We start from the raw sequence: 23,904 nt of genomic DNA, 5'->3' as shown, positions 1-23,904 counted from the left end.
CAAAGACAACGGGGTCATGGGTTTTCTCAGCATATGGTCCTGATAGGAGACCGGTCACCACATCTCCTGGTCATCGCTAGTCCCCTTCCTGAGCCAGCATAAGTAACAGGCTTCACAGCATGGTAGTTCAAAGCAACATAACTTGCAACAGTCCATTACATCATGGTTCCATTTGACTTGGCTGGGTCTGCCATGTCCACCCCAGGGTTCTCCGTCTTATAGAGTGCTCCAGCTTTCTGGGATTACCCACTAAGGGTAGAGGACCGCCATGATCCTACATGACTACTATGCAACAGAGTTGTTTGGGTCTCCAAATTCAGTTGTTCCAGGCTGGGGTCCATCGGAGGCTGACTACCCACCTAACCCAAGCATAATGGGGTACAAGCAGTTGTGACGGTGGCGCAGGTGCTAAGGTGCTGGGCTTCCATGCCTGAAGCATAATGGGGTCATGGGTTTTACAGCATATGGTCCTGATTGGAGACTGATCACCACACCTCTTGATCACCACCAGTCCCCTTCCTGGGCCCTTGGGGACTATATGACTACTACGCAACAGGGTTGCCTGGGACTCCCAGTACAGCGGCTCCAGGCTGGGTCCATCAGAGTCTGGCCCCCAACTGGACCCAAACTCAACAGGGTCATGGGTTTTCTCAGAATATGGCCCTGATAGGAGACCGTTCACCACTCCTCTTGATCACCACCAGATCCTTTTCCTGAGTCAGTGTGTCCACACTTAATTCTTCCCCGGTATATAGACTACTGAATTACAAGGCTCAGACCTCTTCTTGGTGGAACTTTCCTTGACTTGAGTAAAAGGCTTCACAGCATGGTGGTCCAAAACAACATAACTTGCGACAGTCCATTACTTCATAGTTCCATTACACATGGTTGGGTCCGCCATGCCCATCCAAGGGTTCGCCCTGTTATAGACTGCTCCAGCCTCCTGGTGTAACCACCATGACCCTCCCCATATCAGATGGTGTACATTATTGAAGATATAGGCCGTAGAACTCCCACAGGCTAACATTATCCACCCTCGGTACTTCCTTACTATTCTAGCACCAACTACAGCACCCCCCGGCTCCACCTCCACCCCGCCCCCCTTTTATACCTACCATTAGGAAGGGGATGGGGACCACTAGAGGAGAAAAACTAAATAGCACCTCAAACCCTACATGGGCACCAAAGGGGTCCTAGAAGCCAGCCCCAGTTGCCTGCTGTAAGGACATGAAGACATCCCCCTTTCTCCCATGTTCTATTCAAAATGCAATTCCAATTTTTTCTGGTGATAGATTGGGGTGGGATGTAAACTTCAAGCTGGGATCACAGGATATGGGCAGGGTGACGTAACTATCATTCTACTTTTGGGGAACCAATGATGATGGACCAAAGAGGAAGCTGGGGATGGTTCTTGAGCACAGAGAGTGTAAGAAGAATTTATCATTTTTTTTTTTTTTTTCGTAACTGGAACTAAAAATGAAAAAAATGTAAACTGGAGTTACACTTTAAAGTTGCCAGCAGGTCCATTGTAAATGCTTTATAAGAGGCTTTGAGTGCCTCCAACCAGTTTGGGGACGATCTCTATTTACATATAGGAGATAAGTCAGCGCAGGGAATTTCATAGCTCAGGAAACGTTCGCTCTTACAGTCGTCATTCGTAATGTAAACACGCGGTCAGAGTCACGGGAGGAAGTCAGAGCAGGGATAGAGCGGCATGGCCGAGGGGGGGGGGGGGGGGGCAGTTTATGCTTCCAAATCCCTTTAAATAAAACAGTATATAAGAGGCCAGCAGTCAGTGTAAATCCTCCTATACCAGGAATTCACAAACTTTGCGGATTTGGCAATTTGCTGCTTTTATATCCATGATGTCGGAATATTCTGAATTTTAGGGACGTGTCTGCCTGTGGTGAATGTACTTCTGTAGCGTCACCTTCATCCTGTATTATGTGAGACAAAGAGGCATATTTACTAAAACTTGTGCACTCAGAATCGGGTGCAGCTGTGCGTGGCAGCCAATCAGCTTCTAACCTCAGCTTGTTCATAGTTACATAGTTAGTCTGGCAGAAAAAACACAAAAGTCCATCCAGTTCAACCATAGAAAAAAAAAAAAGTACAGAGACTGATGTGACTGTGGGGGAGGGGACATTAGAGTGTAAGCTCCTCTGGTGCAGAGACTGATGTGACTGTGGGGGGGGGACATTAGAGTGTAAGCTCCTCTGGTACAGAGACTGATGTGACTGTGGGGGGGGACATTAGAGTGTAAGCTCCTCTGGTGCAGAGACTGATGTGACTGTGGGGGGGGGACATTAGAGTGTAAGCTCCTCTGGTACAGAGACTGATGTGACTGTGGGGGAGGGGACATTAGAGTGTAAGCTTCTCTGGTACAGAGACTGATGTGACTGTGGAGGAGGGGACATTAGAGTGTAAGCTCCTCTGGTACAGAGACTGATGGGACTGTGGGGGAGGGGACATTAGAGTGTAAGCTCCTGTGGTGTAGACTGAAGTGAAAGGATCAGTGGTCTCTGTACAGCGCTGTGGTATATGGCAGAGCTATATAAATGTATAATAATAGTGTGTGACTGTGGGGGAGGGGACATTAGAGTGTAAGCTCCTCTGGTACAGAGACTGATGTGACTGTGGAGGAGGGGACATTAGAGTGTAAGCTCCTCTGGTACAGAGACTGATGTGACTGGCTTATTGATCTCTGTACAGCACTGCGGTATATGTCAGAGCTATATAAATATATAATAATTGTGTGTGACTGTGGGGGACATTAGAGTATAAGCTCCTGTGGTGCAGTGAAGACTGTGGGGGTACATTAGAGTGTAAGCTCCTGTGGTGCAGTGAAGACTGTGGGGGTACATTAGAGTGTAAGCTCCTGTGGTGCAGTGATGACTGTGGGGGTACATTAGAGTGTAAGCTCCTCTGGTGCAGTGATGACTGTGGGGGTACATTAGAGTGTAAGCTCCTGTGGTGCAGTGATGACTGTGGGGGTACATTAGAGTGTAAGCTCCTCTGGTGCAGTGATGACTGTGGGGGTACATTAGAGTGTAAGCTCCTGTGTTGCAGTGATGACTGTGGGGGTACATTAGAGTGTAAGCTCCTCTGGTGCAGTGATGACTGTGGGGGTACATTAGAGTGTAAGCTTCTGTGGGGATACATTAGAGTGTAAGCTCCTGTGGTGCAGTGAAGACTGTGGGGTACATTAGAGTGTTAGCTCCTCTGGTGCAGTGAAGACTGTGGGGGTACATTAGAGTGTAAGCTCCTCTGGTGCAGTGATGACTGTGGGGGTACATTAGAGTGTAAGCTCCTCTGGTGCAGTGATGACTGTGGGGGTACATTAGAGTGTAAGCTCCTCTGGTGCAGTGATGACTGTGGGGGTACATTAGAGTGTTAGCTCCTCTGGTGCAGTGATGACTGTGGGGGTACATTAGAGTGTTAGCTCCTGTGGTGCAGTGAAGACTGTGGGTGTACATTAGAGTGTAGGCTCCTGTGGTGCAGTGAAGACTGTGGGGGTACATTAGAGTGTAAGCTCCTGTGGGGATACATTAGAGTGTAAGCTCCTCTGGTGCAGTGATGACTGTGGGTGTACATTAGAGTGTTAGCTCCTCTGGTGCAGTGAAGACTGTGGGGTACATTGGAGTGTTAGCTCCTGTGGTGCAGTGAAGACTGTGGGGGTACATTAGAGTGTTAGCTCCTGTGGTGCAGTGAAAACTGTGGGGGTACATTAGAGTGTTAGCTCCTCTGGTGCAGTGAAGACTGGGGGGGGGTACATTAGAGTGTTAGCTCCTGTGGTGCAGTGAAGACTGTGGGGGTACATTAGAGTGTTAGCTCCTCTGGTGCAGTGATGACTGTGGGTGTACATTAGAGTGTAGGCTCCTGTGGTGCAGTGAAGACTGTGGGTGTACATTAGAGTGTTAGCTCCTCTGGTGCAGTGAAGACTGTGGGGTACATTGGAGTGTTAGCTCCTGTGGTGCAGTGAAGACTGTGGGGGTACATTAGAGTGTTAGCTCCTGTGGTGCAGTGAAGACTGTGGGGGTACATTAGAGTGTTAGCTCCTCTGGTGCAGTGAAGACTGGGGGGGTACATTAGAGTGTTAGCTCCTGTGGTGCAGTGAAGACTGGGGGGGTACAGCACTGTGGTATATGTCAGAGCTATATATATTACTAGTGTGTGACTGTAGTGGGACGTTAGACTGTAAGCTCTTCTGGTGCAGACTTCGGGCCTTCAGATTACATTTGTGTTTTTTGGAGACAAGGTTCGGCTCTCACATATTCATTCCCATCCAGCGGCCGTTCCCCCGACAACAGCTGCGGCAGCCACCCCTGGAAAATGGCAGTTGAGCTGTAGCTGCCCCTGAATGGCAGCCTAATTCTCCACATCTATAGCAAACAGTAACACCCAGTGTCCCCGGCGCTGGGCGCTGGATCTTTTTTTCGAGTGACGCACGGCCTCATCGAGGCTTGCCAGCGTATTTTTTTCCAGCCAGGTTCTGTGTTGACATAGGCGGGTAGTCGCACAGCTCACTGTTTTTCGTAATGAAGAGGCTTTGGCTGGAAAGCTGGCACGGCCGTGGCAGAGCTGAGGCCAGGATTCTGCGGAGATTCTCCGCCATAGACAAACCCCTCCGACGTCTCTGGATCTCCCAGCCTCAGGAAATCATTTGCGTTCCTTATCTTCCAGCCGACCGATGCTGTTGGAAGCGCTGCCAGCAACGCAACCCGGGGACGCTGCTCTGGCTTAAGACGGGGCCCCGCCACCTGGGGCCCGGCCCTTCCCGAGGATTTCCCACATCACACTCCAAAAATTCCATTCCAAATTCTCATGGATTTTCAGAGTACGGATGTTATGCGGCCCTCCTCTTATCTTCGGGCAGACGGATCAAGGAAATCCACGCCGATCCTTTTATATTAAATATATACAATGCAGATGTGTCCGGCCAAATGTCAGACGCTTTATCATAGATAACCAGGTAGGAGAACGGATCAGAAGATCCAGATACATCTCACCCAACTCATTTCACATAGTAATTTATTTACTTACTAATTATTTATTTTTGTTTACATTTTTTTTATTTAATATTATTATTTAATGTATATATTTTTATTTATTTTAATTATATTAATATTTTTATTTAAAATATTATAATAATATTATTTCTTTTTTTTATTTTTTTATTTAACCACTTCCAGTCCGGACACTTTCCCCCCCTTCCAGTCCGGACACTTTCACCCCCTTCCAGTCCGGACACTTTCCCCCCCTTCCAGTCCGGACACTTTCCCCCCCTTCCAGTCCGGACACTTTCAACCCCTTCCAGTCCGGACACTTTCCCCCCCCCCTTCCAGTCCGGACACTTTCACCCCCTTCCAGTCCGGACACTTTCACCCCCTTCCAGTCCGGACACTTTCACCCCCTTCCAGTCCGGACACTTTCCTTCCCTTCCTGTCTGGACACTTTCCCCCCCTTCCAGTCCGGACACTTTCACCCCCCTTCCAGTCTGGACACTTTCCTTCCCTTCCTGTCTGGACACTTTCCCCCCCTTCCAGTCCGGACACTTTCCCCCCCTTCCAGTCCGGACACTTTCCCCGCCTTCCAGTCCGGACACTTTCCCCCCCTTCCAGTCCGGACACTTTCCCACCCTTCCAGTCCGGACACTTTCCCACCCTTCCAGTCCGGACACTTTCACCCCCCTTCCAGTCTGGACACTTTCCTTCCCTTCCTGTCTGGACACTTTCCCCCCCTTCCAGTCCGGACACTTTCCCCCCCTTCCAGTCCGGACACTTTCCCCCCCTTCCAGTCCGGACACTTTCACCCCCTTCCAGTCCGGACACTTTCCCCGCCTTCAAGTCCGGACACTTTCCCCCCCTTCCAGTCCGGACACATTCACCCCCCTTCCAGTCTGGACACTTTCCTTCCCTTCCTGTCTGGACACTTTCCCCCCCTTCCAGTCCGGACACTTTCCCCCCCTTCCAGTCCGGACACTTTCCCCCCCTTCCAGTCCGGACACTTTCACCCCCTTCCAGTCCGGACACTTTCCCCGCCTTCCAGTCCGGACACTTTCCCCCCCTTCCAGTCCGGACACTTTCCCACCCTTCCAGTCCGGACACTTTCCCCCCCTTCCAGTCCGGACACTTTCCCCCCTTCCTGTCAAGGCCAATTTTCAGCTTTCAGCGCTATCACACTTTGAATGACAATTGAGCGGTCATGCAACACTGTACCCATATTAATTTTTAGCATTTTTTGAGACAGATAAAGCTTTATTTTGGTGGTATTTATTCACCGCTGGGATTTGTATTTTTTTTTTGCTATATAAATGAAAAAGTCCAAAAATTTTGAAAAAAAGTGTTTTTCTTATAAAATTTTGCAAATAAATAATATTTCATCATAAATTGTGGCCAAAATTTATTCAGTTATCGTCTTAGTAAAAAAAACAAAACAAATTAGTTTATACCCAAAAATTATAATTTAAAAAAAAAGTTTTTAATTTTTATTTTATTTTTTTATATTATTATTTATGGGTTTTTTTCCCTACATACTGTCACCCTAGCAGTACAGTCACCATGGTGTGATGAAGATTTTTTTTTTACACTGATTGCTTTTACACCCATAAAGGCTGTAAAAGCAATCATTTCTCCTTTTCTCTGGCTGCATTCCTGCAGCCATTGAGAACTACTGTGTGAGCTGTGATTGGTCACAGCTTGTCACATGGTACAAGGCTGTTGTGAATAGCTCTGTACCATGTGACCTCTGTGATCATTCACAGATTTCACACGTAGTAAGCAATGATGTCACAAGTGACATATTGCTTACTACTCTGCATGTTATCACTGATTGGCCAATCACTGATTACATGATCGGGACCTCGCACAGAGGTCCTGTACGAGGATCGGTTTTCCACTGTGTCTGGAGGACACAGCGGGCACCAGATCCTGGCGCTCCCAGGGAGCGCGCACAGTCCAAAATGGGAGGCGCCGTTTATGAACAGCAACCCGCCCCTGGACTGCCACCGTCCAGCCATTTATATACAGCTACCGGACGGCAAGTGGTTAATATTATTATTGAATATATGTTTTTTTATTTATTCTAATTATATTAATATTTTTATTATTTTATTTTTATTATTGCTTTATTACAAATGACCAGGTAGGAGAATGGATTAATATGTAGGTAGCGCTGCCCCTCGAAGGAGCCGCTTGTTTGATACAGGTCTCCTGTTGGTGGCCTTGACCATCCCAAAAAGAAACTGAATGCCAGCCATACATGGGTCAAAATTTGACCGAGTTTTCGTCTGAAAATCGGACCTAAGAATAATCAGCCGATTTTCGCTCTGTTAGTGGGGTCAATGGCACCGGACGATTTTCCTGGTTCCTCCCCTTTTCGGTGATCGGGCATGTTGGAAAATTCGTGAAAAATGAAAAAAAGGCAGCCCTCCCATCAGTCCTACTGAGTAGTGAAGGTAGAAGGGACCCCATGAGATGCCCCTGGTACCTTTTTCATAGGCTTTTTTGAGTTTGGGCAAGGACACAGGGGCCCCATGATCCCCTATTGCCCGGGGGCCCCATGAGTTGTCAGTCCGCCCCTGCATTGTAGTATTCAGTGTGGATAGATCTGATCTGGTCATGTCCTTGCCATGCGTGCGATTGGAATAGCGGGATATTTTGGATCCTGAACTGACAGCGTACTGCGTCGCCGAGATCCTGAACCGCCAGCGCACTGCGTCGCCGAGATCCTGAACCGCCAGCGCACTGCGTCGCCGAGATCCTGAACCGCCAGCGCACTGCGTCGCCGAGATCCTTAACCGCCAGCTCACTGCTTTGCCGAGATCCTGAACCGCCAGCTCACTGCGTCGCCGAGATCCTGAACCGCCAGCGCACAGCGTCGCCGAGATCCTGAACCGCCAGCGTACTGCGTCGCCGAGATCCTGAACCGCCAGCGCACTGAGTCGCCGAGATCCTGAACCGCCAGCGTACTGCGTCGCCGAGATCCTGAACCGCCAGCGCACTGAGTCGCTGAGATCCTGAACCGCCAGCGCACTGCATCGCCGAGATCCTGAACCGCCAGCGCACTGCATCGCCGTGATCCTGAACCGCCAGCGTACTGCGTCACCGAGATCCTGGACCGCCAGCGCACACTGCGTCGCTGAGATCCTGAACCGACAGCGCACTGCGTCGCCGAAATCCTGAACCGCCAGCGCACTGCGTCGCCGAGATCCTGAACCGCCAGCGCACTGCGTCACCGAGATCCTGAACCGCCAGCTCACTGCGTCGCCGAGATCCTGAACCGCCAGCTCACTGCGTCGCCGAGATCCTGAACCGCCAGCTCACTGCGTCGCCGAGATCCTGAACCGCCAGCTCACTGCGTCGCCGAGATCCTGAACCACCAGCGCACTGCGTCGCCGAGATCCTGAACCGCCAGCGCACTGCGTCGCCGAGGTCCTGAACCGCCAGCGCACTGCGTCGCCGAGATCCTGAACCACCAGCGCACTGCGTCGCCGAGATCCTGAACCGCCAGCGCACGGCGTCGCCGAGATCCTGGACCGCCAGCGCACTGCGTCGCCGAGATCCTGGACCGCCAGCGCACTGCGTCGCCGAGATCCTGGACTGCCAGCGAAGTCATCTGTGAACGCGGCTCAAAGCTTTTATTTCTAATATAAATCAGCGTCTTATTGAGCCCCCTGACACCTCCAGAGAGAACATGAATATGGAAATATTTTGTAGATTGATGCTCCTCTTCCTCCATGGATAGTGACGGTGAATAGGGCCCCATTCATAGACGCGGACATGCTGGGCCGGCTCCAGGCCATTGTGTGGCCCCTCGGCTCCACATAGACCGCAAATCTTTTTTATTTCCTTTATACTCCGTGTGAGATCCCGGAGCATTAAATCATCCGCCTCATTGTGACATACAAAATGGGGGTGACACTAATGACTAGCGTTCCACCGCCGCAGTTCCCAGGATGCCCCGGGAGTGAACCTTGTGGATGGAAGCTACCTGAGAGATGATTGGTTGCTTAGCTGGGTGAGGGTTTGCCTTTTGTGTCCGTGCGCCCTGTGTGCGTTACAGCGTGAATTAAGGTTCATTTTCAGATACATGGCAATGCGTTCTTTGAAGGCCCCCCCCCGTGTAATCGTATTGGATGGGACACCGCAGGTCAGGTGACCCGAAGCTGCAGCACGCTGGGTGTTTTCTGAAGGTGGGAACGGACCCCGTTGACATGAATGGATTCGTAAAAATCCATGCTGGGGCTCTGCGGCACAAAATACGGCAATATGTAGGAAAAAGTATCCGGTGTGCTTGAGCCCCAATGGAAGGCAGTGCATGGTAGCCGATGCCACGGCATTACTTCCCATAGTGCTTTGCAACCAGAAACATGGTGCTGATATGGTATAATCACATGACTGTCATGCAGGGGGATTAACATGCAGAACTATAATGGATGCCACCCTTGCCTTCTCTCCCGTAATTCCCTGTATCTGGAAACATACTGCATTGAACCCTCACTTAAAGCTTCTATTTCACCCCACGACCCATCCCAACTATAATCTCTCTTTACCACCTTAGCTTTACCGGTCTTTTCACAATGGCAGCGTCCGCTCCGGTCCATGAAAATCTCCCTGACTGGATCAGTGTTAAATGGCAATGTCCCTAGGTCTCTGTTCTTCTCTATGCAATGCAGGGTGCTGTAAATAGCTTCCTGAAAACAACACAACACCCTACCGTTCTCAACAGCCCTCAGTCCTGATGCAAGCAGTGAGCTGGCTCTCAGAAGAAGTTATGCAAATATCAAAATGCCTTGATAGGTGTTTCTCTGGAAGAGTAGGCATTCATAGGCAGGCTAGGGTTTGGGGTCAGGTTGAAGGTTAGGGGTCAGGTTGAAGGTTAGGGGTCAGGCTGCGGGTCATGTTAAAGGTTGGGGTCAGATTGAGGGTAAAGTTGAAGGTTGGAGGTCAGGTTGAAGGTTGGAGTCAGGTTGAGGGTTGGGGTCAAGTTGAGGGTTGGGGGTCAGGTTGAAGGCTGAAGGTCAAGATGAAGGTTGGGGTTAGGTGGAAGGTTCAGGGTCAGGTTGAAGGTTGGGGGTCAGGTTGAAGGATGGGGGTTAGGTTGAAGGATGGAGTCAGGTTAAAGGTTGAGGGTCAGGTTGGAGATCAGCTTGAAGGTCAGGTTTAACAGGTTTGGGGTTAGTTTGAAGGTTTGAGGTCAGGTTGAGGGTTGGGGTTCAGGTTGAAGGTCAGGTTGAGGGCTGTGGTCAGATTGAAGGTTTGGGGTTAGGTTGGGTTTAGGAAAAAGGCAACTGGTTTAGGGACTAGTTTGATTGTTAAAGATAACTTGAGGGAGAGGGTTATGTTGAGAGTTAGAGGTTAGGTTGAGATTTGAGGTTAGGGATTATTTAGAAATTTAGAGTAAAGAAATACGTTGAGAGTTTGGTTAAGGGTTTTAAGGATTTAAGGGTTTAAGGATTAGGTTGGGAGTTAGAATTTTAGGGGTTAGGTTTGATAGAGTTAACAACTAGGTTATGGAGTTAGGGATTAGGTTGAGGGCTGAGGTTAGGAATTACAGTATTGTGAAGTTTGGGTTAGGAAATACTGTAGGTTGAGAGCTCGGTTCAGGTTAAGGGTTAGACCCAGGTGTGTCAAACTGGTGGTCCTCAAGCTGTTGCCAAACTACAAGTCCCATCATGCCTCTGCCTTTGGGAGTCATGCTTGTAACTGTCAGTCTTGCAATGCCTCATGGGACTTGTAGTTTGGCAACAGCTGGAGGGCTGCCAGTTTGACACTTGTGGGTAGAGTGAAGGATTGAGATTAGGTTGGAGGTTGGAGTTAGGGATTTGGTTGAGGTTTAGAGTTTTAAGAGTTGAGTATCATGGTTTGAGTTAGCAATTAATTGGAGGGTTAGAGATTAGGTTGAGGGTTAGAGATTAGGTTGAGGGTTGGGGTTAGAGATTAGTTGGAAGTTTAGGGATAGGAAATAGATTGAGAGTTTGGGTTAGGTTAAGGCTTAGAGTTAAGGATTAGGCTGAGGGTTAGAGTTTGGGGTTAGGTTGAGGGTTGGAATTAGGGATTTGGTTAAGGGTCAGAGATTTAGGGATTAGGTTTGATGGATAGAGTTAGAGTTTAGGTTGAGGGTTAGAATTCTTTTGAAGTTGAGGGTTAAGAAATAGGTTGAGAGTCTGGGTTAGGTTAAGGGTTAGAGTGTTGAGGGTCAACATTATGGGTAAGGTTGAAGGTCAGAGTTAGGGATGAGGTTGAGGGTTACATTCAGGGATTAGGATGAGGTTTAGTTTTAGGGATTAGGTTGAGGGTCAGAGTTAAGGATTAGGCTGAAGGTTGGGGTTAGGAATTATTTTGAAATTTTAGAGATTAGATCGAGGGTTAGAGGTTAGTTTGAGATTTTGTTGGGATTAGGTTTAACTTGGGGGTTGAGTTGAAGGTTGAAAGGTAGGTAGAGGGTTAGGTCCTTCTGGGTACGATTAGTGATGAGTCAAAATGTTATATTTGCTAAAAACATTAGTGCCTTATACCTAGAGGTCATGTGGAACTGATGCCACAGGAGGATGAAGCTGGGGAACTGGTTGTTTTTGTAGTATAATTCCCCACTAGTGGAAACATGGAGTTTGTGCTGTGTGGATACACCATTAGTTTTGGGTGGTAGTTGTAATTGGATCACATTCAGCACTCAGTTTTCAGCTGTGGATGGACTTAGCCTTTAATCACCTGCACTGACAGCGAGTGTAGTGATGTGAGGCTGATTACTTCCAAGTAATGGCATGAAAGTTGAAACCATGGTGTATCATGCTTCACGCAGGTGTGTGCACACATGTACCAGTAAATCATCATGTCCTACAATCCGTTAGCAATCACTGTACCATACAGGAACCTGTCTGGCTGCATGAATTCATTTCCTGATGTCAGGTTGACCACAATGACCCCAGGTCTCCTTGCCATTGTCCAAGGGGGTTTGGTGAGAGGCTGAGGCCCATGTAGTGCATCTTGCAGGAGAAAGTTGATCTCCCCCCTGAGGCCTCTGCTACTGGGCCCGGGCTGATAAATGGTTTTCCTTGTTCAAATATTTGGAAACCTGATCAAGGAGAAAATGTCTCAGGCACTTGTTCTCCTTCTTAAGACGCAGATAAAAAGGTTCACTGAAAAATAAACATTGCGTGACATAGGCGTGTGCCTCCCTGAACGCCATGTTTGTTTCCATGCTCTGGAGCGTATAGACCTCCTCTCCTCTCAGACATATGTAGAACTCATGTGAAGTAAATTCATTTCCCAAATGGACAGATTCCGAGGCCAGACAACAATCCGTGTCTTCAACCGAATTCCTTCCAGGCCTGGAGGAACAGAAGACTCAGGACAGGCCCGGGCTTTAGTGATATTCCCAAATCAGCTTTAGTACATTCCTGCATGAGAAATAACATATGCAACTGAACGTTGGTGGGTCTCTGGATAATGGCTTAGAGAACACCTGTCACAAAGCTTCATGTAACTGCATAAGAATTGTAAAAATATACTGTATGCTATTATTAATTTATGTATGGGGACGTGGCCCAGCAAAGCATGTGAGAAGACGTGTTTCTTCGAGCTTCCACAAGTGATCCTACGTAGATGCTAAACCCACCGTATATCCGTTCTATGGATCCAACCGGTCTGTTCTTGTCTACCCTGCTGCCGGTGCATATATTTTCTTGGCTCTCCATGACGTTACAGGTTCCAGTGGTGCCACACCAATCAACAAGTCCACCAACAAGAACAGGGATGAAGAGGTCTGGCTGGAATGATTCGCCGGGACTCTGGGCAAGGCTAGGGGACATTGTGAGATGCCTCCCACCAGTGTGGACAAGGATCTCACTGCCAGTCGGGTTTGGAAAGATGTGGGAGAACTCTCAGGTGACAACATCTTGGATTCAGGGGCGGACTGACCTTTTGGAACTGCCCGAGGGCCCGGGTTCAGTAGGGGGCCCCATGAGATGCCCCTGGTACCTTTTTCATAGGCTTTTTTGAGTTTGGGCAAGGACACAGGGGCCCCATGATCCCCTATTGCCTGGGGGCCCCATGAGTTGTCCGTCTGCCCCTGCTTGGATTATAAATGCATATAGCACATTTCTTCCTGGGGGATCAAATCTGCTTTTGTGGGCAAATGATGAGTCCAGGTATCTTTGGAACACTCAGTAGAATATTGTACTACGGCCAATGAACCAACCAGCATGTCTTTGGAGTGTGGGAGAAAACCCACAAAAGCACAGAGAGACTCCTTGCGGATAGTGTCCTGACCAGGGCCGTGGATAAGGGGGTGCCACCAGTCCTCCTGTACAGAGTTATTGAGATGTGGGCAGGGAGGGTGATTGGCATGGCAGGGGGTCACTTACTGGAACCGATCCCCCTGTATGGCACTCTCTGCAGCAGCTGAAAGCTGGCTTCTTCTCCTCTCCCTCCTGCTGGCTTTCAGGGGATTGGTTCCAGTAATTGCTCCCCCCCTCCCCAGTGCTCCCATCACCCTCCTTGTGCACCATACTTTTCCCCCTACTGCCCAGGCCCCCCTGTGTGCCCCCACCCCCATAGTGCTGCTGGCTTCCCTCCTCCCCTTCCCACTTGCAGCTGCCATCACACAATAGGATCCTTCAGGATGCAGAGTGGAAGAAGGGTCCGGTAATTATATCACATTTACCAACCCTTTCCTGAATAAACAAAATGAGTAATTGGTACTGATCACTCACTGTGTTCATTCATAAGTGAAGCATAGTAAACTGTTTTTAATTTTTTTTGGGGGGGCTGTAAGGTTGGCTGTATGGGGCCCTATGGTTTCTACCAGTAGCCCTGGTCCTGATCATGATTCAATCCAGGGATCCCACTACTGCAAGGCAAAAGTGCTAATCACTAAGCTACTTTGCTGCATAGCCACATGACAAATAGCCCAAAGACTCTAAAGTCCAAGTACTCCATAGTTCTAAGTGCAAAGTGCAGGAGTCATAACCACCAGCCAGACTCCATCGTGTTCTTGTATGATTCCACCAGGCATCTCCAAACACATGAACAAAAGGGGGCAACTGCTGCAGGCCGATCAGACCCTGGGCCCTTTTTACTCTTCAGCAATCCCCCATCAGCCTGGGGCACCCCGGGTTCAGGAGGTGATGAAAATAATTTATTTGATATATTGGCGTCCCAGTGTTTTTTTGTTTTTTTTTGGTAGGTGTTACAACCTTCCCATTCAACAGACCTTAGGAAAATGCAACCATTCTGGTGCCTCCATTCATAATGAGGAGTGATGCAATCCAGAAAGGAGGTGCCAAAACTCTTTCATCAAAGTTATTATACTGGATCGCAGAGATCTGAGGCCTGGTAAAGTAGGGCATTGTTACTTGCACGTAAATCACTGGATCAGCCATGTATGAAAGTCCTTCAAATTAGACGCTGAGAAGAAAATGGATGGAGGGGCTGCATGACTAATGGTAGAAAAGAGTTCAAGTATGTATATGTCTGGGAAGAATTAAAGAAACTAATCACATTCAGTACATCTCTACCATACGTACATTTTCCCAAAATTTTGGCTCTTTAACATGCTACAGAAATATTTGTTGGTCTGCCAGAAATCCAGTGAGAACCCTGAAAACCTGTTTGATCTGCCAATATAAAGACTTTGCTGCATTGAAATCCCAAGCGGTTTTATCAGCCCTTCTCACTGGACTACAGAACTCTGACTATCTCCGCCATCTTTATCCCTCTCAGTTTTTACCAGCAAACCAATGCTGCTGCAATGTGTGTACAGAAAGTGCTCTTGGAAGGTGTAGTTCTTCGGGCATGCCCGCGTAATTAGGAACTGAGCTCCCATCGGCCTTGGAAACATTTTTACTAGACTGGTGATGTAATCCGAAGTAATTAATAACAGTTGTTTCTTCCTACAGGTAAAGGAATTCAATGAATTAAATACAGGGTAATACTCTAGAGCATGGGTGTCACGATCAGGGGTCGGGCTTGAAGACCAGTTGCTATAGCAGTGGAAAGGCTCATCTGAAACCAGCAGGATAGGTACACAGGCAGGTCACCATGGCAGAGGAGTGGGATCACCCGAAGTGCGGAGTCTAAATACCAACCAGTGTTCACCAGAGCTCCTGATGGTGGAGATGGATTTGGCTGCGTGTTAGCACCAGGTCGCGAGGGGTTCAAGGTTCATGATAAACAAGGTCAAGGTAGGATCATCCAAATAATTGTCAAGGGAGCTGTCCAGTATTCCAGGTGGTTCAGCAAGAAGAAACATTGCCACTCACCGCAGAAGGCCCAGGTTTGGACCCAGGCTCTGACAATGGGTGTCAAACTGGCACCCCTCCAGCTGTTGCCCATGAGGCATTGCAAGATTGAAAGTTACCAGCGTGACTCCCAAAGGCAGAGGCATGATGGGACTTATAGTTTCGCAACAGCTGGAGGGCTGCCAGTTTGACACCCTTGCTCTAGAGGGTGAGGTTAGGAGGTACATCTGCATTCTGCCTATACAAATGTTATGTGGTACTTGTGGATTATGAGGCCTTACTTAATTGTTGGTCATCAATCAGATGTGTGGGTGGGAGCTGCAGAAGTAGAAAGTGGGATTTTGGTTGGGAAGGTCATTCCAAGCTTCAATGCAGACTGGAGTGGGTTACAGAAAAATTGTCATGGGAGCTCGATGGGATGGAGATCCATGGAACTCTAGGGTTCCTCCAGAGGTTTCCAGGGGTTCCTTGAGCAATAGCAATTTCTGCCTCTTAGATAAGTTCCCACTGACACTAGTGATCTTTTTAGCTCTCTGTAAGAAAGGAATTGTTCCCACTAACCACAAATGTAAGGAGCATTTTTCCCAATGACCATCACACTAATGTATCATGAGTTGTAGATATAGTAATTTTTAGCAGAGGTTCCCTGACACCCGGAAAATAATTTCAAGTGTTCCTCTGTGTTGAAAAGGTTGAGAAAGGCTGAGTTAGAGGATCTATGGAATAGTTGGAAATGCTACAAAATGGAGGTCCAGCTGGTGGTAAGGTGATTCCTCTTGGCTGGTGGTTGATAGTTCTCTAGGCTTGGTTCCCTGTAAGAAGTCAAAAGTCCACAATTTGGAACTGTCTTCAGGTCAGGAGGTTAACCTTGTGTGTAGTGGACCCTCTTATGGCGATATTTGAAGATAGTTCTGTTTTTTTATGTTGGTGCCTTGATTTGTATACTATTATTTACGGAATTCTTACTTGTTAGTAAATTGAAGGATTGCTGTGGCTGATTAAAACCTGTAGGCAGGTGCAGCCTCTTTTCTCTACTGCAAGTGCGCTCAAACCGCAGCGGCATTGTGGAGGGAGAGGAGGTCAGGAGGAACATACTCCTCTGTGGTTTCCCGGGTCACTGGGAGGGGATTCGGTTGGATGTTGGTGCTCCATGTGACTGGTGGCTAGCTTGGGTCAGGCAGTTTATTTAAGACCCTGGCTCCCGTGTTTGGTGTGGATTCTTGCGAGCGTACAGCATAGAGACAGGTTACCCTGTCTGTCAGGGAAAGTGAATAACGGTAGGGAAGGTTCTGGAGGAGTAGGGTCAGGATAGAGACATGATATCCTTCCTAGGAATCGTCCCCATTGGGCTCAGACTGGCCAGGATGCATTCCACCCTCGGAGACAGCCACTGTCGGTGCATCAGAACCTGCTCCACTCTATTGCACAGAACTGTGAGTGTTCCCAGTTGGGTGTCTTCCCACTGGGTTGTTTGTATCTTTGAGCCATTCCTTACAAGTTTTGTTAATTGCCAAAGAACTCAGTGTGTTCATTGCCGCCACACCACGCTAAAACCACCCACAAACCCATCCCTCTATCCCACTCTATAGCACTGTGGAGACATAATGAGACACAATGTGTAGCTAGCAATCAAACTAGGACTTGTAGTTTCATGAAGCCTTTAGTTGTCTCTGGGTCTCTATATTTAGTGTAGCGATGAACCCCTAAGGAGCTGCTGAAACGTTGGGTCCCCTCTAGACCTCACTGTTAGTACACTAAATTATTGTTGTCCCAAAGCATTCACTGACCAACCATCAGTGACCAAAGTTCACTCTTGGAATCTTTGCAGGTTTATTGGCTTGAAGTCCAAGGGATAGGGTGTACAGGATACCCATAATGCGCCCAAAATCTCTCCACTGAAATAGAAATTACTTTATCCCGTTTCACAGGCCAAGGGTGTGCCTTTAAGCAGAGACCGGCAATGGCCTGAGCCAGCCTTCTGAAGGTGCTTCATTTTCCAGCCTCAATTCTATCTTTCAAGTGATAGCATAGGCCCATTCCTCGTTCCCTTGGACTGGATTCTGAAGCTAATGAGGTTTCCCCGGAAAATGGCTCCTCACAGTGGATTTCTTCTTTAGGCAAAGCCTGGGAGGTAAAGACCCATGAGGTTTCACCAGGTAATGGGTCCTCACAGTAAACTTCTTCTTTAGGCAAAGCCTCTGAGGCAAAGACCTATGAGGTTTCTCCAGGCAAAGGGTCCTCACAGCGGAATTCTTCTTTAGGCAAAGCCTGGAAGGTAAAGACCCATGAGGTTTCCCAGGCAAAGGGCCCTCACAGCGGAATTCTTCTTTAGGCAAAGCCTGGAAGGTAAAGACCCATGAGGTTTCCCAGGCAAAGGGCCCTCACAGTGGAATTCTTCTTTAGGCAAAGCCTGGATGGCAAAGACCTATAAGGTTTTACCAGGCAAAGGGTCCTCACAGTGGACTTCTTCTTTAGGCAAAGCCTCTGAGGAAAAGACCTATGAGGTTTCACCAGGCAAAGGGTCCTCACAATGGACTTCTTCTTTAGGCAAAGCCTGGATGGCAAAGATCTATGAGGTTTTACCAGGCAAAGGGTCCTCACAGTGGAATTCTTCTTTAGGCAAAGCCTGGATGGCAAAGACCTAGGAGGTTTTACCAGGTAATGGGTCCTCACAGTGGACTTCTTTAGGCAAAGCCTCGGAGGCAAAGACCTATGAGGTTTCACCAGGCAAAGGGTCCTCACAGTGGAATTCTTCTTTAGGGAAAACATGGATGGCAAAGACCTATGAGGTTTTACCAGGTAATGGGTCCTCCCAGTGGACTTCTTCTTTAGGCATAGCCTCGGAGGAAAGACAGAAAAAGAGAACCTGCATAACTCATCCAATTCTTCCGTACCACTCCAAGCATGACCCAATAGTACATGATGGTGCAGATAGTGCTGAATATGGGATATTTCACCTACGGCCGCCCCCCTTGCGTCCTGTGTGTCCTCCTACATCTGCCCATTCTTCTCTGTCATCACATGTAGAGCTTGTTACCGGAAATAAAGACTTTGCTCTAAGTTTGGAGATTCTCAGCTCATTATTCCGTGTCCGGCTGTTAGTCCCCGAAGCAAACATGTAAGAGAGTATTGAGTTCTTGCGTGTTGAAATGTTGTTGGTCTCCATAGAGGGTGAAGGTCGATATTTTTACAAGTTAATGGTTCGCACAAAGGAAACATTGGTGAGACTCTGATGAGGTGTATGGCGGATCATTCATAAGGCTTAACTTGATTTTCAAATTTTCTCATGTGAGTTTGAAACCTGGCCTGTATCATGTCTGCAGTCCCTGACCATCTCCTATACAATGTCTACAGTGTGTGACCATCTCCTGTAGTATGTCTGCAGTCTCTGACTATCTTCTGCATCATGTCTGCAGTCTCTGACCATCTCCTGTACCATGTCTGCAGTCTCTGACCATCTCCTGTACCATGTCTGCAGTCTCTGACCATCTCCTGTACCATGTCTGCAGTCTCTGACCATCTTCTGTACCATGTCTGCAGTCTCTGACCATCTCCTGTAGTATGTCAGTAGTTTCTGACCATCTCCTGTACCATGTCTGCCATCTCTGACCATCTCCTGTAACATGTCTGCAGTCTCTGACCATCTACTGTACCATGTCTGCAGTCTCTGACCATCTCCTGTAGTATGTCTGCAGTCTCTGACCATCTCCTTTAGTATGTCTGCAGTCTCTGACCATCTCCTGTAGTATGTCAATAGTTTCTGACCATCTCCTGTAGTATGTCTGCAGTCTCTGACCATCTCCTGTAGTATGTCTGCAGTCTCTGACCATCTCCTGTACTAAGTCTGCAGTCTCTGACCATCTCCTCTATCGTGTCTGCAGTCTCTGATCATCTCCTGTACCGTGTCTGCAGTCTCTGACCATCTCCTGTATCGTGTCTGCAGTCTCTGGTCATCTCCTGTATCATGTCTGCAGTCTCTGACCATCTCCTGTACTATGTCTGCAGTCTATGACCGTCTCCTGTATCATGTCTGCAGTCTCTGACCATCTCCTGTATCGTGTCTGCAGTCTCTGATCATCTCCTGTACTATGTCCGCAGTCTCTGGTCATCTCCTGTACTATCCGCAGTCTCTGGTCATCTCCTGTACTATCCGCAGTCTCTGGTCATCTCCTGTACTATCTGCAGTCTCTGACCATCTCCTGTATCGTGTCTGCAGTCTCTGACCATCTCCTGTACTGTGTCTGCAGTCTCTGGTCATCTCCTGTATCGTGTCTGCAGTCTCTGACCATCTCCTGTACCGTGTCTGCAGTCTCTGGTCATCTCCTGTATCGTGTCTGCAGTCTCTGGTCATCTCCTGTATCGTGTCCGCAGTCTCTGGTCATCTCCTGTATCGTGTCCGCAGTCTCTGGTCATCTCCTGTATCGTGTCCGCAGTCTCTGACCATCTCCTGTATCGTGTCTGCAGTCTCTGACCATCTCCTGTATCGTGTCTGCAGTCTCTGACCATCTCCTGTATCATGTCTGCAGTCTCTGACCATCTCCTGTACCGTGTCTGCAGTCTCTGGTCATCTCCTGTACTATGTCTGCAGTCTCTGGTCATCTCCTGTACCGTGTCTGCAGTCTCTGGTCATCTCCTGTACTATGTCTGCAGTCTCTGGTCATCTCCTGTACCGTGTCTGCAGTCTCTGGTCATCTCCTGTATCGTGTCTGCAGTCTCTGGTCATCTCCTGTACCGTGTCCGCAGTCTCTGGTCATCTCCTGTATCGTGTCTGCAGTCTCTGACCATCTCCTGTATCGTGTCCGCAGTCTCTGGTCATCTCCTGTATCGTGTCTGCAGTCTCTGGTCATCTCCTGTATCGTGTCTGCAGTCTCTGGTCATCTCCTGTACTGTGTCCGCAGTCTCTGGTCATCTCCTGTACTGTGTCCGCAGTCTCTGGTCATCTCCTGTACTATGTCCGCAGTCTCTGGTCATCTCCTGTACTGTGTCCGCAGTCTCTGGTCATCTCCTGTATCGTGTCTGCAGTCTCTGGTCATCTCCTGTATCGTGTCTGCAGTCTCTGGTCATCTCCTGTATCATGTCTGCAGTCTCTGGTCATCTCCTGTAGTATGTTATCATTCTATTGATAGTCTTCTGTAGCATGAAATATTAAATGAATATGAGGAGTGGCCCTTTGGTGGTAACAGGGGACACAGAAGGCTCCCCCTATGTCTCAAAAGTAGACATACCACTGGCCAATCATCTGTAATCTAATTGAGTTATCCCTCTACAAATTGCACACAATCTGCAGTTTCACATCAGGCTGACAGAGTCCAGCACTGGCTGTAGAGAAAGGAGAGATCTGCAATCTGAAACAGTGCCATGCTTTCTTGTGCTGGAAGAGCATACAGAGTTCAGGCATGTATCAGCAGGTGTCAGAAATAATGATGCCTCAGAAAAATGTGGTGTTGGTTATAGAGCACAGCGGACACTGACAGAAGCAAGAAGCGACTACACAGCCGCCCAGCACATGATTACGTCCTGAAAAGATTTTCCTTCCCCGTTTTCGTCTTCAGATTCCTCTCTGGGCTCTCAGTAAAGTCTGTTCCACTCGATGGCAGTATTGGGGGGGGGGGGTGAGATTTCTCAACATGACATAAATCTATAGGCGTAAAATGCAACATAAATCCTTCAAGGTCCCACCGAAGGCGTAAAAATACAACGAGCGCCGCGGTTGGCGTATCCAATGACCGAAACGCAGATGGGCACCCCGCCGTGCGGTGATAAAACGCAACATAAACTGCTGTATAATAAATTCCTTTTGGCCCCGTAAATGCCATCCTCCCAGCACATGTCCCTCCGCGGGGCTGCACAGAACGCCATTATATCCCAATGATGGGGAATGCGTCGGCGTGCACGCGAGGGCCGTCCCCCTGCGCCATCCCGGAGATCGCTTTAAATTCCACTTTTTCTCAGAGCCCGGGGACCACCCAGGAACTCAATAACCTCCGGCGGGCCGCTGTTTGTAAAGCTTTTATACAGCGGGATGGGGGGGGGGGGGAGCAGATCCCGAGTCCGGTTATATTATATTTACTGGGAGGATTTCGAGGACAATTTCCTTTTCTTCTGATGTAACCGCCTTCGTGTCACTTGATGCCAAAAAGCTAACGGCGCCAATAGCTGCGGCTGACCTTCGCTTAGCCTGAAGTTTGCAGCGTAACTCCGGGCAAAATCGAAACTGAGTCACGTGTGTTCTTCTTGAATCTTGGCGTGTATTTCTTCCTGATCTGGGCAGCCATCCACGGTGAGACTTCCTGTAAAAAAGACCACTCACTGCTGCTCTCTCTGCTTGTGCAGGGGGACTGGTCTGGTCTCCGCCCCCTTCCTGTAGTTTTTTGAAGGCAGCATATAGTGGGTGGGGTATGCTGGCCCCTCCCACAGCTCTGCACCCTCTCCTTGTGCAGGGGGACTGGTCTGGTCTCCGCCCCCTCCTGTAGTTTTCTGAAGGCAGCATGTAGTGGGTGGGGTATGCTGGCCCCTCCCACAGCTCTGCACCCTCTCCTTGTGCAGGATGACTGGTCTGGTCTCCGCCCCCTCCTGTAGTTTTCTGCAGGCAGCCTGTAGTGGGTGGGGCATGCTGGCCCCTCCGACACCCACATGGAAGAAAATTATATTTTAAAAATATTCTTCCCAAATATATTGACATATATTTGAAATACTACAATTTTGAAAAAAAAAATATATATATATTGTAGTTTTTCAAATATTTGTCAATATATTTGGGAAGAATATTTTTAAAATATATTTTTTTTCCATGTGGGAAGCTTTGCTTTCTTTCCTTGTGCAGGGGGACTGGTCTGGTCTCCGCCCCTCCTGTAGTTTTCTGCAAGCAGCCTGTAGTGGTTGGGGCATGCTGGCCCCTCCCACACCCACATGGAGCAAAAAATATATTTTAAATATATTTTAAAAATATTCTTCCCAAATATATTCACATATATTTGAAATACTACAATTTTGGCCGTATTCAATATATTTAAAAAAAAAAAATATATATATATATATACTGTATGTTGAAATGCGTTTTTATTACAAAATATATGAAAAATATTTTTAATTTAATATATACAGTATGTCTTTAAAAATACATTAAATCTACATTTTTGGAATGCATTTACAATTTAAAAAAAATCGGAAGAATATATTTGAAGAATATATATTTTTAAAAATATTTTTCATATATAATATTTAATATATAAAAAACACACATTTCAACACATCAAATATATATTTTGAAATATATTGAATACGGCCAAAACTGTAGTATTTCAAATATATGTCAATATATTTGGGAAGAACATTTTTAAAATATATTTTTTTTCCATGTGGGCAGCTTTGCTTTCTTTCCTTGTGCAGGGTGACTGGTCTGGTCTCCGCCCCTCCTGTAGTTTTCTGCAGGCAGCCTGTAGTGGGTGGGGCATGCTGGCCCCTCCCACAGCTCTTCTCTCTCTCCTTGTGCAGGGTGACTGGTCTGGTCTCTGCCCCCTCCTGTAGTTTTCTGCAGGCAGCCTGTAGTGGGTGGGGCATGCTGGTCCCTCCCACAGCTTTGCTTTCTCTCCTTGTGCAGGAGGACTGGTCTGGTACCTGCCCCCTCCTGTAGTTTTCTGCATAAATTCCCCCTCCTCCCAGCACAAATCCACCCTCCTGCTGAAATTTCCCCTCCGAGCACAAATCCACCCTCCCTGCTGAAATTTCCCCTCCCAGCACAAATCCACACTCCCTGCTGAAATTCCCCCTCCCAGCACAAATCTTTGCCCCCCCATCCCCTCCCTCCCTGCTCAAATCCTTTCTCTCCCTGTATGCCCTCAGCAAAACTCCCACCCTTCCAATAAAAAATTCCACCCTCCTAGCACAAATACTCCACCCCTCAAATTTCCCCTCCAAGCACAAATCCTCTCCCACCCATTCCAACCCCCCCCCTTCCAGCACAAATCCCCCCCCAATTAACCACCCTACCACACAGTTCCATAACCCCCTAAAAAATATCCCCCCCCCCACCCCACACCATATTACTTTTATAGTACAAGCCTTCCAAATACCCCTCCTAGCACAAATCCTCAATCCCTCAAATTTCCCCTCCATACACAAATCCTCTCCCACCCACTACAAATCCCCCCCCCTTCCAGCACAAATCCCCCCCAATCACCCATACTACCTCAAATTTCCATACCTCCCTGAAAAAATATTTCCCCTGCTAGCACAAATCCCCCCCACACCATATTACTTTTATATCACAAGCCTTCCAAATACCCATCCTAGCACAAAACCTCTTCCCCCATCCCCCCACCCCAACACAAATCTCTCCAAATCACCACTCTTAGCACACCACCCCAAATTTTTCCTCCCTGCCATCTTCCAAATTCCCCTTCTCAACACAAATCCCCTCTCCCCAATCTCCTTGTGGTGCCCACCACAATTCCCAGGGCAGGCCCTCCCTCTGCCAACCGGTGCCATCAACACAAGGCCAATGGCCATTGGCACCAACCCTGATTTGACTTGCTTCATCCCCATAGACTTGTATGGAAATGCAGAACATGTTCGGCGCAAATCCCATCGCCACAACCCCCAACTGTACCATTGGTCGGAAGTCAGGCAGGCCAGGAGGGGGGGGAGGGTTGGGAGGGACGCCA

General features: G+C 48.2%; 1 protein-coding gene across 4 annotated transcripts in view; it reads left to right on the top strand.

The window, feature by feature from the left end:
* Window positions 1–23,904, top strand: part of LOC149434702 (disheveled-associated activator of morphogenesis 2-like) — a 344,618-nt gene that overhangs the window by 34,126 nt on the left and 286,588 nt on the right. The window contains exon 1 of one of the 4 annotated variants that reach the window (XM_089663498.1): window positions 4,546–4,972. The exons of the other annotated variants lie outside the window; for them this stretch is intronic. The gene's annotated coding sequence lies outside the window, so the exon portion shown is untranslated. Of the gene's footprint in view, window positions 1–4,545; window positions 4,973–23,904 lie in introns of those variants that run through there. 4 annotated transcript variants of the gene reach the window in all.

Source organism: Staurois parvus, unplaced genomic scaffold (genome assembly GCF_062004578.1).
Source record: "Staurois parvus isolate SC_StPar_1 unplaced genomic scaffold, SC_StPar_1.0 ptg001701l, whole genome shotgun sequence".
NCBI lineage: Eukaryota > Metazoa > Chordata > Amphibia > Anura > Ranidae > Staurois > Staurois parvus.
Note: the sequence above shows the minus strand (reverse complement) of the source record. Positions and strands in the feature narration are given on the sequence as shown.